Below are 14,490 nucleotides of genomic sequence, written 5' to 3' on the forward strand. Positions count from 1 at the left end.
CCCCCTCCGTGGAGTATAGTGCCATTGCCCTGTATACTCATTTTTTCCTTCCTGGAGGTATAAATAGACCGATGACGCTCAATGCTCTCTGCGGTCGTGCATCATTCATACCGTACATCTCCTTTCTAGGTCACAAAGCTTTACCAAAAACTCAGCAGCAGTAGCAGCATGGGAGAAGATGAGCACATGACTTCCTCTCTCACCTCAGAGCAGTGCCTCCCAGAGCATCCAGACAGCAGTGCACAGAAACATGACGTTTGGGCCGTTCAAGAATATCAGAGGGAAAAATAGCCATTCTTACCAAGTAGCTTCAAAATAGCATTGTCTGAGCCATTTTCTCTCCACCCTTTCTCCCACAATGTGCCTGAAATGAAGCCCTTCCTATCCAAAGCATAACGAAGCATTTGTATTTTGTGAGAATTTGAAGAAAGAATTTGTAGTCTATGAGAACTTAAAGGAAGAATGTGCTTATGTGCTATTTTTTTATTTTTTTTAGAATTTGAAAGAATGTATCTTGTGAAAATCTGAAGAGCCTGCCTCTCCTACTACTGCTTTGTCTGATTGGATAAGTTCAAATCATGAGAAAACGTCATCTCCCTTTTTCTTCTTTCGTCTTCAGTAAAATAAAAGAGGTCATGCTTCCCGGCAGTCATTTATTATTAAGTGCCTAGCAAGGAACAGTGTATAGTGTTGAGTGTTTTGAGATGAAGTGAGGAAGGAACATTATTCTCTGCCCTCCTCAAGCCTCTTCACTTTGCTCATGAACTGTGATCTTTAATTCAGCTCTTCCCAAGAGGGTTAATTGCTAAACTAATCTTACATCTGAGGAAGGCAGAGAACGAGGTTGGCGAGTGGCAGAGGCAGATCCCTTGTAGTCATTGAGTTTGTGTCAGGACTCCAACTTATTCAAACTTGTGCTCTTCTTGGTCTGTCAGATATTTTTAGGAACCATCAAGTCTCTCTTGGAGTAAATACTTATTGCATGCCTACTATGTGCCAGACTGTTTTAAGCATTTAGAATACCAGTTAACAATAAGTGTTCTGGTCACTTGAAATTTCATTCTAATAGATATTTCAGTGGAATAAATGCTGTGAAGACTGAGTGAAGTCAATAGGTAGGTATGGAGCATATGTACCATTTAATATAGGATGGCTAAGGGAGCTTGGACTGATCAGGGGACACCTGCTTTTATCAGGGGAACAGATGCTGTGCATGTCTGGAGGAATTCATTCCAGGCAGAGAACATGGCAAATGTAAGTCTCATAGGTGAGGGCACAGCAGAGGAAGCAGTGGGACACACCACAAGACCCTTGTAGGCCTTGTTGGAACTTTATTTTGACCCAAATTATGCCTCTCAGAGGGGAGGCATGGTCTTTAGAAGAGTGATGTGGAACATAGACTGTAGGTGGACCAGGGAAGGCATGTCTTCAATTTTGATGAATACACATACATCAAATATACTTTTATTTCAAAGGGAGATGCATGTCCAAATTTCCAGCTGATCGGGTCTTGCTGTGGGGTAAGAATTGCAGCATAACAGCAATCCAGTGCTAAGCAAAGATTGAGTGTGTTTACTGGGTGCATGGGAACTCTGCCTGTGACTTTGAGAACATGTTCAAGGTAGAAAACAGTTTTGAACTCAAGTTCAGTCAGAGTGTGAAGGATGAGCAGGTGAAAAGCCCAGTGACCTGCAGAAAGGTGTTGCAGTTTTATAAAACTCACTGTTTAAATCAAGTATTTATCTTTTAATCCTTTCAAATATGTCAGCACAAGTTGTAGTATTTGGAAGTATGCCTTGAGAACTTGAAAAAGGCTGTAGATATTTCAGGTATTTAAGAACATGGTTCAAATTTCCAGACCAGGAAAGTTTAAGACATCAGTGTATTCACAGCTCTCCTAAATACTCTTCAGCGGTATCTAAGTCACCTCTACTTTTCAAATTTTTCTGGAGGAAAAGACCAATTACTTTTTTGAATGTTAACAGATTTCAAAACAAAAGAGAAATAACTAGCTGATTTTATTATTATTATCAATACCAATCAAGTCTTAAATCAGTCTAAACTTCTGAGTCCTTGTTGTGGAGGAGGAGCTGGACCTCAATAAGGCTGGTCTGCTGGAGGAATTATCATCCTGTGACCTCTTCCCATGGAGGTAAAAGGGACCCTGAGCCAGAAGGTTTCTTTTTGTAAGTAATCTTGTGGTCCAGAGGATTCCCTGGGCTTCTTGAGCCTCTTCCTCCTCCCTGTGGAAGCAAAGGTGAGAGTCTGAGTGGGCCCTCCCACAAAGTTTGTAGGGGAAGAAATGCTCTTGCTTCAGATGTAGGTCGACCCAATGGTGAGGGATCATATGGCAAATACTCTGCCAAATGCTATAATTGGAACATCAGTTGTGAAGATCTTTTTCTAAGAGTTCAAATTTAAACTGTTTCAGTTAATTTTTGTCTGAGGTAAGAATTTTCTTTCTTTAAATCGTTGAGGTTTCTTTTAGCAGTCCAAGCTGCCAATCAATTATCATGGGTTTTTTTTCTCACGGGAAGTTATCTGCCCTTCATAAGAATAAATGGTTCTCTCCAATTCTTCTTCAAATCTTTGGCTCACTTTCTATAGGTCTCCAGCTCTTCAGCTACGTGGCTGATCTCTTCATATGCTTTAGAAAGTTTCTCTTCTTTCTCTAATGCAGTGATTTTTCAGCCCTTTTCATCTTGTGGCACACATAAACTTACTACTAAAATTTTGTCACACCAAAAAAATATACTTTTTGCCGCTCTGACAAAAAATAGGTATAACTTTGACTGATTTACAAAATAATAATAATAATATAATAATATAATAATAATAATAATAATAACCTACCTTTTCTGCTCCAAAGTGACTTTTAAAAAAATCAGGTGCCTGTACTTGTATATAAAAATTTCCGGTACCAAGAACTAATCCATCAGACAAAAACTTATTATGTGACATCAATAAAATGCAATTCTATTATATGATTTATTTATTTATGGTCAAGACAGGGCATTCATGCCAGACAGCTATTGTTGTGTTGGCTGTTGTAATATTTTTATTTGACAATCTAAGGGGAAAGAGGTCAGTGCCCCTGATTAAATAGTCAAGTATTGCCTATTTTAAAAATTCTTATGGCACACCAGTTAAAAATCACTGCTCTAACTAGTAATTTTCTTCTACTGGTAATTTCCTCCAAACTGTCATTTCATTTTCTTAATACATACAGTTCAGTCATTCCTTTAAGTTTCTACTGAAGCTCTTGATTCTCATTTTCAAAATGCTCATTTTTCTGACTGCAAAGATGCTGTTCAGTCTGAAGGTTTTTAATACACTTTAAGGTCTTCCTTTGTTTTATCTGCTTTAGATAATTGAGTGCAAATTTAGTTTTTCTTCTAGGGTTTTTAAAGAAGACTTTAACTTAGCAGTATGAATCAGCTTCTTCAAATCTCCTTTTGTTCATTACCATTTTCTAAATCGTTCTTCATTTCCAGTTCCAAGTTATCCATTAAGTCTTCTCCAAGCACAATAGCCCAGTCTTGAATCTTTAGTAAGTGTTCAGAGACTTGATCTGATTTTCTTTATCATATAGAACTTGTTTTGCATATACTTTAAGAGTTTTCAAGTGTTATTTTCTGTTTATTGAGCTCATTCACTTGTTCTTTCTATTCTTCAACTTCTTGTAAAAGCTGTTTCTGGCTTTCTTGAAGATGAGAATTTTCATTCAAAGCATCCTTTATAGCTATCTTGAGTCAGTTTTCATTCATTTGAAATATTTTGAAGGTTGTTTTGGTCTCAGGTACTTGTGATTGGAGTAACTTTAATTCATCTTCTACGGACTGTATCCTTTTAGATATATCCACCCTCAATTCATCTTGTTCAGAATGTTTAGATTTCTCTTATTTTTACTCTTTGTCTAGAAAGTATATTTCATCCTCAGTTCAGATTTGGAACTGTTCAGCTTTTCACAGACTGCTTCCAAACTTTGAGCTTCTGTTGACTCCTTCTCAAAGTTGGGATCCTGAATGATTCTAAGTTTTCATACTCCTTTTGTATGAGGCTACATTTTTCAAGTAGTTTACATCTTTCTTCCATCAGTGTAGAAAGTTCTACAGCAAAGTTTTTTCTCTCTTTCGACAGAAAGATGGCATCTTATTGATTGAAAACTTCACAAAAACAATGGAACAGCAAAAAAGTTCAATAAGAGCAGCAGCATATCAGCAATTCCCATGAGAAACCATAGGGATTAGGTATTTTTCTCCTGTCTTCAGGCAAAGCTGCCACAACACTGCGGTAGCTTTTCCAGGACCAGACCCAAGTACACCCGAGGGGCAGTTCTTGGCCCCTCTATGGCGCTAAGTCTCCCTTGGGTACAGGGGCCTCAGCCAGGGCTTGAGTGGATCATCAGTAAGGGCAGAGAACAGGCAGCAGGACCCTTGTGTCTAGCCCAAACCTGCTCCAGGCAAACTGACCACGGAGCAGACCACTGTGGAGCCTGCAGCCGGGGGTTGCTGGAGGGACTGACTGGGCCGGCCTCAACGGTCCACATTGCCCACCCAGGGAGCCTCGGTCCTTACGTTACACTTTACCTCTGGACGATGTGAAGCTCCAAGCCTGTCCTGCAAGACCCGGCGACTTACGCTCTCCTCACAGGCCCACCCTGTTGTTTGGTTTAGGCCAGGCAGTTGGGAGGCAGGGCAAAGCCTCTTTTTGTATGGGACCTAAGGCCAAGCAAGATGGTGTGTGATGGAGTTTTCTTTCTTCCTGATGCCTGACTGCAGGACTATAAATGGCTGATATGATGTTGAATAAAATGAGGCATATGGGCACATATATGATTTTCTCATGTGCGCATGAATTCCTCTCTTTGAAATGGTTTATCCAAAGCTTTCCAGGCATACCTGACAACTTACCATCAAACCTTATCTTATAGAGAGAAAATCAACTATTTTAAGAGAAACACTCATTATGTTATGAACCTATATTATATGTTATTTATACCACTAAGCAAGTTTCAGTATTATGAATTTATAAGCAGTTAATAAGCATGAGAATATAAAAGACTCCTAACTAAAATGAAATTAGAAGCTTAGTCATAGCATATAGGCTTTTTGTGTGTAACTGTTTACTTTTGTGTGTGTGTGTGTGTGTGTGTTTTAGGCTCATTCTATCCTGTTTATTTTTTTTAGAAATGTGAAGTTACATATAGTTCATAAAAATTCTGTGTTTATATTAGTTTATCAAACCTTGCTTTCTGAAGATACAAGTCTGTGAAACTAGAGATTGCTCTACACAGTTTCTTCTCTTCATTAATAAGTTATTTTCCCATTTCTACAGTGTATGTATTTCAAGAACAGAGTGTCCTTTATGTTAGTTCATATTAAGTTGTAGCCTAACACATGCCTATAACTGATGGGATTCCCTCTACATATCCTAGAATGTTAAATATCAGTATTTGTATTTATAACTTTAAAAATTATAGCAAGTCCTGAATAAAATAGAAAATATAGAAATTGAAAATCTTGGAGGTTGATAAAATGAAGAAAGCAATTAAGACAAATGATATCTACTTTTTACAAGTTGAGAAGCTATATTGAAGAAGAAAGTAATATAAGTAATACAAATATGTGCCAAGATTATTACTCATCCTGGATCTCACTTTTTGAGATTTTGGAACAATAAGAAACTGAGGTTAAATGGAAGTTGTGTATAGACCATGACTGAGTGTGAAGAGCCAGTGAACTAAGTCAGCAGGTTAAAACCTGACCCTCTGGCCCATTTATTTTTCTCTCCTCTGCCTCTTGAAAAGCATGTTCCCTAGAGATCCCTTCAGATAGTCACTGGGAATCCAGAGGCCCCACCCTTTGTCCAAAACACTGAACAGTGTTATGCAACATGAAAATTGTTCCCATTCCAATGCCTGACAGCCAAACTTGTGGAAGTTAAGCAAAGAAACAGGAGGCTTCTGTGAAGCACAAACAATTTGCACCAACATTTACGATCTGTGAATGAAATTATTTTGTTATACAGACAAATACGTTGGGCTTCAAATTTAAATTTTATAAAGCATTCCAACCATAAAAAGCTCTAATAGTTAAGGACTTTTGCTGAAGGAGAAGCAATAATTGCCATCTGTTTCAACAAGAAGACATGAAAAGGTACCAGTGGGTGATCCATCTAACAAGGTGCACTGAGTTGTATTTAGGTGACTGGCTATACGTGATATTATTCACAACCATGAGTCATACTGTGAATTTGAATGCTTTTCTATTTTCAGTGTAGCTTTAAAGAAATTATTTTCAGACTAAATTATGACTAGTGCTTCATTTTAAAATGTCTCATAGTAAGAGGCCATTTTGTCTATTTTTGTGTTTCTAATTCTGTCTTTTTTGTGTAGTTGATGCTGTAGACAAATTCAGTCTACACATGGAAGTCACTTTATCTATTAACAGTTACCTGAATGTGGCTTTGTATGTGACAGATAAAATTTGAATATTAGAATAAAATGTTTCTTCCTCTTTCTCCTCCTTAGGAGTCGTCACCTGCTCCAGCTACTAATTTTTCATTTGAATGCTAGAATGAGATCTAAAGAGTATGTTTCCCATCATATAGTTATGAGAGAAAAAAATAAATTGTCCTTTGCACTCCAGAGTTGAGTTCAAAAATTGCAGAAATACACACAATCTTTATTAGCTTTTTGGAGACTCCTTTGTTTTTTTTCATTGTTGGGTGGGCAGCTTTTGTTAAATATGCTTTCCAAAGGTTTTACTTGGTTGGTGAACTAATTGATCAGTGTATTATTTTAATAAGTACACTCAATTTGTATCTAATTGGGAGTAAAAGAAGACATCTGTTAAAAAAATAAATTCTAAGTTATTGGTTGTTTTTATCCTTTAGAAAATTCTGATTTGAGAAATAGCAGGTAGACTTGTTAAAACAACAGATTATAAATATGTGAAGTCTCTGGAAAAGATTCTTTAAGGAAGAAGATAAAAGAAAGGTGATCAGTGATGACTCCATTTTCCTTTTGTTTGTGCATCAAGGAATTTTTAATTCTGCGTTGAATTATACGGATAGGTTAGCCCAACCCCTTTATAAATAAAGGAGGACACCAAGCGCCAAAGCTTTGTATAATGATTTCCTATGTCTCTGCTTGGTATTCTTTCCATCACCCCACAGTCCTAGATATCTTAGCAGTAAATGTTTTATAAAAGTGAATTATTACTCTTGATTATATAAAAGAGAATTTTTAAAAAGCTCTTTTTTAAATTTACTTTTTAAAGTATGTGGTTCTCAAAAGCATTGAAAAAGCATCTTCTGGCATCTTTTACTAGATTTTGGATGGTATTCCTTGTGTGCTATTAGGATATCCACTTTAATCTGAATATTTGAGCTAATAAACAGTGGAATGTTTTTCAGTGGATAAGAACATTTCTTTAAACACTTATTTAAATTACTAGCAAGTCTGCTTTTTGTAGGCAGCTTTGTGACTTTGTTCTTTATTCTCAAGCAAAGTTGTGTTGTTTAGATTTTAGTATAGGAACATTGTTTTACTAGGATTGAACTCAATTTCTAAATTAATTATGGTATTTATTTTTTCATTTGCAATTAATTTCTGAGTATTCTATTTATACTATGAGCTATCTCAGAATCTTGCTTTATTTTAATAACATTTTGCTTATTTTATATGTTGTATTTGTGTCTGATGCTTATTATCATTAGCCTTTTGTCTGGAAATTAAAAAGGCAGAAGATCGAGTTCTGTACTAGCCTTTGGTCTAGGGCAAGTTATTTAATTTCTCTGGATCTTATTTTGTAATCTGTAAAATTGTCCCAGTAATGTGGGCCTTCCTCCTGTAGGATTGATTGTAAAGATTAAATAAAGCAATAATGGTAAATTGCCTGGCATGGCATCATAAACCTAGTAAGTTTTTGCGAATCATTGTTACATAAAGATGCAAGAGGCAGCTCAAGTTCACTGACAACAGGTCTGGCCTAATGTTTCAGGTTGCACTGATAATCTCGCCTGCACTTCCTCTTCCAACAGCACACAGCTTCAAATATGCCAAATTTAAGAGAATTATTTCACTGTTGTTGTTACGACTTTGAACCTAACTGCTGTTGAGAGGAATTAGAAATGAATACTTAAGTGTTCATTCACTGCATGTTAGTTGTGGATTGGCAAGCATTGTAATTGGATTTTGTAGGACCTCTCTACACAAGGATGGAAGAACCACAAAGTACCATCTAAAAGTTTCAGACATCTTCACTAGCAGGAGTCATTTTGTTAAGTGACCCTAGAGGAGATGTAACTAAAGAGCTTATCTTGCACACTGTGAGGCTGCCACTTTGTCAATAAGTGTATCAGTAACATGGTCTAAAACTTTGAGCCCTCACAATTCCACACTGAACTGGGAAGTTAAGTCAGTCGAAAGCCTTGAAGCTCACAGACGCTTCTCTATGTTTTGAACCCAGTGTAACCCAAACATGGGCTTGGCTGTCTGCTGCAACAAAGCCAAGCTCATGAGACAGGTGTTGGTGGAAAATGAAGTTATTCAGGGGAATGGTGGACTCCCACCTCAAAGACCATCCTCCCTTTCTTGCTCAAGCCCTCACTTTTTAAGGGAGAGGGAGGAGAGGGCCTTTTCTTTCTATTCAATTACCTTGCTAACTTTCATCATGCTTGGGGACTATCCATTCATCTTTCTAGCTTCTGGAGCACTAGGGCCCTGTCCATTCATCTTTCTAGCTCTTGGCTTGCTCAGGCTCTATCCATCTTTCTGCCTTTTGGTGCACTCATTGTGAGAACACCCCTTGGGCTGCCTTGGCAAATGGGGAAGACTCCTTGGAGCTCCGACTGACTGTCCATGATAACAATTCTCCCCTTCAAAACTCTAGACCCTTGTAATCTTATAAGGATAAATAGATGGAGGTCTCCTATTCTGTACTTTTTCTCCTGCTGTCAAGGGATGTAGTCTTATCTATCCCCAGGTCCAGAGATTATTGCTATCTATGAAAGGAAGAGGGTTTCAAGAATGGAGGGAAACTTTTACATGAGGAGAAGGATACTGTCTTCAGAAGGTGGCATATGCACTGTCTAGAGGATGGCACTGCGGAACAAGCAAAGCTGGTAGACTGTCTCATATTTCAAGAGGCGCTATTGCAGATGGGCTTCCAAAGTGAGACCTACTATGTAGACAAGCGATAAAGTATTTAATGAGAGGTATGCCTAGTAGTGCAGGGGGAATTGTAGAGAAATTAGAAATCGAAGCGACTAAAGGATCCCTGATCTAGTCTTGTGTGGGGATGTGGGTGCCATACCCAATAGCAGAATAAATTTGCTGAGGAAGCCACTGTGCGGAAAATGTGGACAAAGGCATTATCAGTCTAAGCATGGGCCTACGGTATAGCAAGTGTCAAAAAATAAAACAATAAAATGTAGCATCGTTACTCAGCTTTGGGAGAAACAGTCCCTTTCTGGAAGAGGAATTTTAAATCTCAGGAGAGCAGGTCCATCTTTTCCTTGTATTACCAACAGTAGTAGCAAGATCTGAATCCTTCTTACCGGTACCTGCTTTATCTGTGTGTGGTGCATTCAAGGCTGGAGTCCCATGAGCTTTAGTGAAGAGTGTGTTGGGACTGATCTTTTGCTTGGCTAACTGCTGTTCAGGGCTTTTAGTCTTCTAGGTCTTTAGTAAGATCAACTCTCCTGGCTGGAATGGGTATAAGGGCTCAATAGACATACAACAACCAAATTTGTGCAAAGTTGTTAGTGTTTGCCCTAAATGTTTTATGTATTTTTTATTTTTGATTCATGTTCTCAATCTAAAGGGGTATTCCTAAAACAGAAACTTGGAAGGGTTTTCCATAAATTATTTCAAAAGGGCTTAATTTAAACCTACTTTGGGGTGCTGTCCTAGTCCAGAGCAAGGCAATAGGGAATGCCTAGTTGCATTTCAAATGTGTTTCCTGGCATATCTTTGCCAGGGTCTCTCAGTTTTCCCCATAGATTGGGGCCTCCAAGATGTATGTAGTTTCCATTGAATCTGTAGTGCCTGTCCTATCTTATGGGAGATTTCTGAAGTGAACAATGGTCCATTGTCACTTTGAATGCTGTAAGGAAGTCCAAACCTACGGATTATTTCTTTGAGTAGAAGTTTTCTACCTCATTTGCCTTCTCAGTTCTAGTGGGGTGTCTGCAAAAAATTACATAATAAAAATTTAAAGATTCCTCTGGTGTTAGGCATCTGTGTAAAGTCAACTTTCCAGTCCTTAAATGGACATATCCCTTTATATTGTACTCCCTTCCTGTTTGGGCATGTTCTTGTTTTTGGTGCTTATCTGACAACCCTGGATACTCTTCTGAATGGTCCTTTGTAAAAGAGGGCCCGTCAAATGTGGTCTAATGAGGTCCATTAAAATATACCTTCCATAATGGGTCCTTTTTGTAGGTGTTTGTGGATGGGACATACTAGAGCCTCAGGGAGTAGGATCATATTATGAGTGTTGATCTTCTATATAGCATTAGGGTCAGTGATAGAGAATTCTCATTCACTGGCTCATTCCTCATCTTGTTCTGTGTAATAGGGTTTAAATTCTGACAAGTCCATGTGGGGAATTCGAGCCCTAAGAGGTGGCGGCCTTCAGGCTGCTTGTCCTGCTGCTTTATCAGCAGCTTGGTTTCTCTGGCTTGTTTAGGAACTATCCTGTCATCCTGGGCAGTGCATCATGGCAACCTGGTGCTATAGATTCACTGACTCTAGCGATTTTAAAATCTCTTTTGCATGTTTGATATCCTTATTCCCTGAGGAATACCATAGACTGTCGTGAAGGCACATTCAGAGTTGGTGTAGATGTTAACGTTCTTCCCCCAGGACAATTCTAAGGCTGTGGTGAGGGCTTTTAGTTCAGCCTTTTGTGCCGAGGTTCCTATGGCAAGGGCTTGGGCTTCTATTACTTTATCTGTGTTGACTACCAAGTGCTGACTCATTGCTGATCATTTGCCATGAAGATACTCCCACCTGAATGTAATTTTCAGTCAGGTTCTGTCAGTGGCTGGTCCAATAAATTTGGTCTGCTGGAATAAATTTTGTCAATGATTTCCAAATGATCACATTGGAGGTCTGAGCTTCCTCTGAGTCCAGGAGTAGGGTGGCTGGATTTAAGGTAGTGGTGGTTTGTAAAATAACATCTGGGTTGTCTAAGAAAATGGCCTGATATGTTCCCATGTGCCCTGCTGTCAACTAATATCCTTCTTTATGTTCTAACAGGGTTAGAACCTGGTGTGGTACAAATACCGTAGTATGTTGCCCCAGAGTGAATTTCTCTGGCTCCTGTAGCTGCTATGGCCTGGAGGTGTTCTGGCCATTTTTTTGTTATGTGATCTAGTTTGTTTGAGAAATAGGATATGGGTTGAGGGGCATTTCCCAGGGCCTGAGTTAGTTAGTATCCAAAGTCTAATTTCTTGCCTATCATAAATGTATAATTTTAAAGGTTTCTGTAAATTGGGCAATCCTTGTGTGGGGGCCAAAACTAGTTTTTCTTTCAAGATATTAAGTGCCACCTGACATTCTCTTGTCCATTCAAGGGGTTCAGAGGTTTAGTCCTTTCAAAGAATTATATAGTGGTTTTGCTATAAGGCCGAACTTTGGAATCCAGCAAAACCCTGTAATTCCTAAGAATCCAGGAAGCTGCCTCCAGTTCTCTTGGATTTTTACTGTAGCAATGGCTTATTTTTAACCAACCATCAAGCTCCTAGGGCCCTGTTCAATTGAAATTCCAGGTGCACCACCTCCTGTTTACTGACCTGTGCCTTATGAGGTGATACTTTATATCCCCTTTTTGCCAAATGATTCAGGACTGTCCTGGTGTTGAGAAAATAGTCTTTATAAATATTGCTAGCTATTAATCAGTCATCAACATATTATAGAAGAATGCCCATTGTCAACTGAATATCCCTTAAAGCTTTTTCTAATATTTCCCCAAATATGGTCAGGAAATTCTTACATTCTTGTGACAACACAGTGAAACAGTATTGGAGCGTGGCTTTAGTTTCTGGGTCCTGCCATTTAAAGGCAAATAATAGTTGAACCTGTTTGTGTATTGGGATGCAGGAAAAAAGAATCCTTCAAGTCTAGGACTGAAAACCGTTTGCTATCCCTGGGCACTGTGGGATGAATGTCCTGGACAACATCATTTATGACCCTAAAGTCATACAAATCAATCATTATTCATCAGAATAAGGCTTTTTGAGTGGCAAAATGGGGAAGTTACAGGAAGACTGACATACCCAAATTAATCATGAGTTTAAGAATTTCTGCAAGACTGGTTGAATTTCCTCTAAAGCTTTCTTTTTAAGGGGCCATTGTTTCTTCTGTGGGATATGTGCTCCCCTTTTTAGGTTAATTTTTATGGGTTGGATGTTAACCACCCTCCCTGGGGGTGTGTTGGTCTACCTGCTTATAGATCTTAGGTGGGAAGAGTTCACATCCAGGTCCTTCCGAGCAAGTCAGGGACACCTGGAGCTAGACAGCATGTTCCTGTGGAACTCCTAAACATAATGGCTGCTTTTCAAGGGATAAAGTTATTTTAGGGGGTTCCATCAGGATTCTTTTGATGGAAGCGATGGACCTCTTTATTAGCCTTATCTATAACTAGCTGCCTTTCATCTGTTGTTAGCAGGACGTCAAGGGACTTGGTATGTCTGCCTAGCTTCAATGGTGAGTAGCAATAAAGGAGGTGATAAGATCCACAATTTTCTGAGGATTTTCCCTATATGAGTGGTTGGAATTGTTCTAGTTCAGTAATTCTAAAGTGGAAAATGGAGTATGGGGCCTATAGTAGCCAGAGGGTTGGCTTTCTTGTTTATTTTGCCTATAACTAAGGTCATTGCCTCAAAGGGAGTTTTTCTCCAGATAGGGATGCTTCCTGACCAAATTGGTTGCCCTGTTGGGTCTTGGAGGGGGCATCCCTTCATTATAAAGGGGTGGGGCTATTGCCCGTCTGAGTCCTATTTCAGGGTTATCTAGCAGTGGGCGTGGTAGCAGGAGATATCTTTCTGCTCCTAATCTTGGGTCCCTCAGATTCAGGGCATTGAAGAAACTTATCTCCTCATTTTTGTTTTCTTCCTTTCTCTGCATCATTAGGTTATTCACTTTCTTTGCCAAATTCTTATTGTGTAAAGACATAAATGCCTGGACATAAAGAATTTCATCCCATTTACCTGACTATTGGCCAAACAATTCCAACTGTATGGTGGTGTAGTAATTTAGAGAACCATTTAAGGTCCATTTTTCCCTGTAATCTAAAGTATGCATAGGCTGATCAGTGTTGCAATAGAAAACAAATTCCTTCTTAGTCATTGGATCATAGTTGTAGATGGATCAATCTGCTCAAATTTCGTCCAGTGGATGCCTTTCAAGAATTGAAAAAGAACAATCCCTGATGGCATAATATACAGACCCAAAACCATAACCATGGAAAGACCCCAGACAAAGCAGGAATATAGGAACAAAACTTGAATCCATAATTCCATTAGTACCAATGAGCACTCACAAGCAAGTCCTACCATCTTATATCCTGCCAACCAATACCACAAGCAGTCCTGACTAGACCCAAATGGCATGAAGCCCAACTGGCACAAAATCCAAGTGGTATGAAGTGTAAATGGTACAAAGCCCAAGCAGGAAGGATAGCCTAGTAGACTCTATCATCTGATACCACAAATGACCCTAACTGGACCCAAGTGGCACAAAGCCCAAGTGACAGAGATAAAGGAACCACGGTATGCATGCTGCTTCAACTTACCTAGTCTTGAAGTCTCTTTGCTCCCTGGAAACCTGTTTCATTTCACTAGCCAAGCTTTTCAGGCAGCTGATGCCCTGAGGCAGAGTGCAGGGAAATTCCCCCCCAAAAGTTCTTGGCAGCTGCTGGGAAGTCCCCATGGTCTCATTCCCAAGGTTGGCCTGCCACAGGCGGCTGGGACCGCAGCCTGGGTCCTCTGGGACTTTCCAAGATCCATTTTGTCGTGGCAGACTTGCCCAAAACTGTTAACTGCAATGCAGTTTTGGCTGCCTGCTGCAACAAAAGCCAAACTCGTGAGACAGGTGCTTGTGCAAAAGGAAAGGTTTATTCAGGTGCCACGACCTGGAAGAATAGCTCACTCCTGTCTCGAAGTCCATCCTTCATTTCTGCTCAAGTCCATTGTTCTTATAGGGATAGGGAGGGGAAGGCTCCCCCTGCCCCCCCTTTATATCTCACTAGCTTTTGGCGCACTTGGGTCCTGTCTATAAATCCTTCTAGCTTTTGGCGGAGCTCAGTGTAAGAACTTCCCCCTATGCCATCTTGGCTAATGAAGAAGACTCCTTGGTGCATTGGCTGACTGTCTACAGTGACACCAGTGATGGTAGGCTCGAAAAATTATTAATCACGAAGTATGAGAAGGCAGGGAGCACTTCAGACTATTCCCATTGTTATTTTTCATTTTTATTTT

At 39.3% G+C, this 14,490-nt stretch overlaps 1 protein-coding gene and 1 pseudogene across 1 annotated transcript in view; one reads left to right on the forward strand and one right to left on the reverse strand.

Annotated features, from left to right (window-relative positions):
• PDE3A (phosphodiesterase 3A) overlaps nt 1-14,490 on the forward strand; it is a 298,190-nt gene that overhangs the window by 94,320 nt on the left and 189,380 nt on the right. The window lies entirely within an intron of this gene.
• On the reverse strand, nt 2,098-4,324 carry LOC150011471 (melanoma inhibitory activity protein 2 pseudogene; annotated as a pseudogene).

This window comes from Furipterus horrens, unplaced genomic scaffold (genome assembly GCF_987537825.1).
Source record: "Furipterus horrens unplaced genomic scaffold, mFurHor1.1.pri manual_scaffold_4, whole genome shotgun sequence".
NCBI classification, from domain to species: domain Eukaryota; kingdom Metazoa; phylum Chordata; class Mammalia; order Chiroptera; family Furipteridae; genus Furipterus; species Furipterus horrens.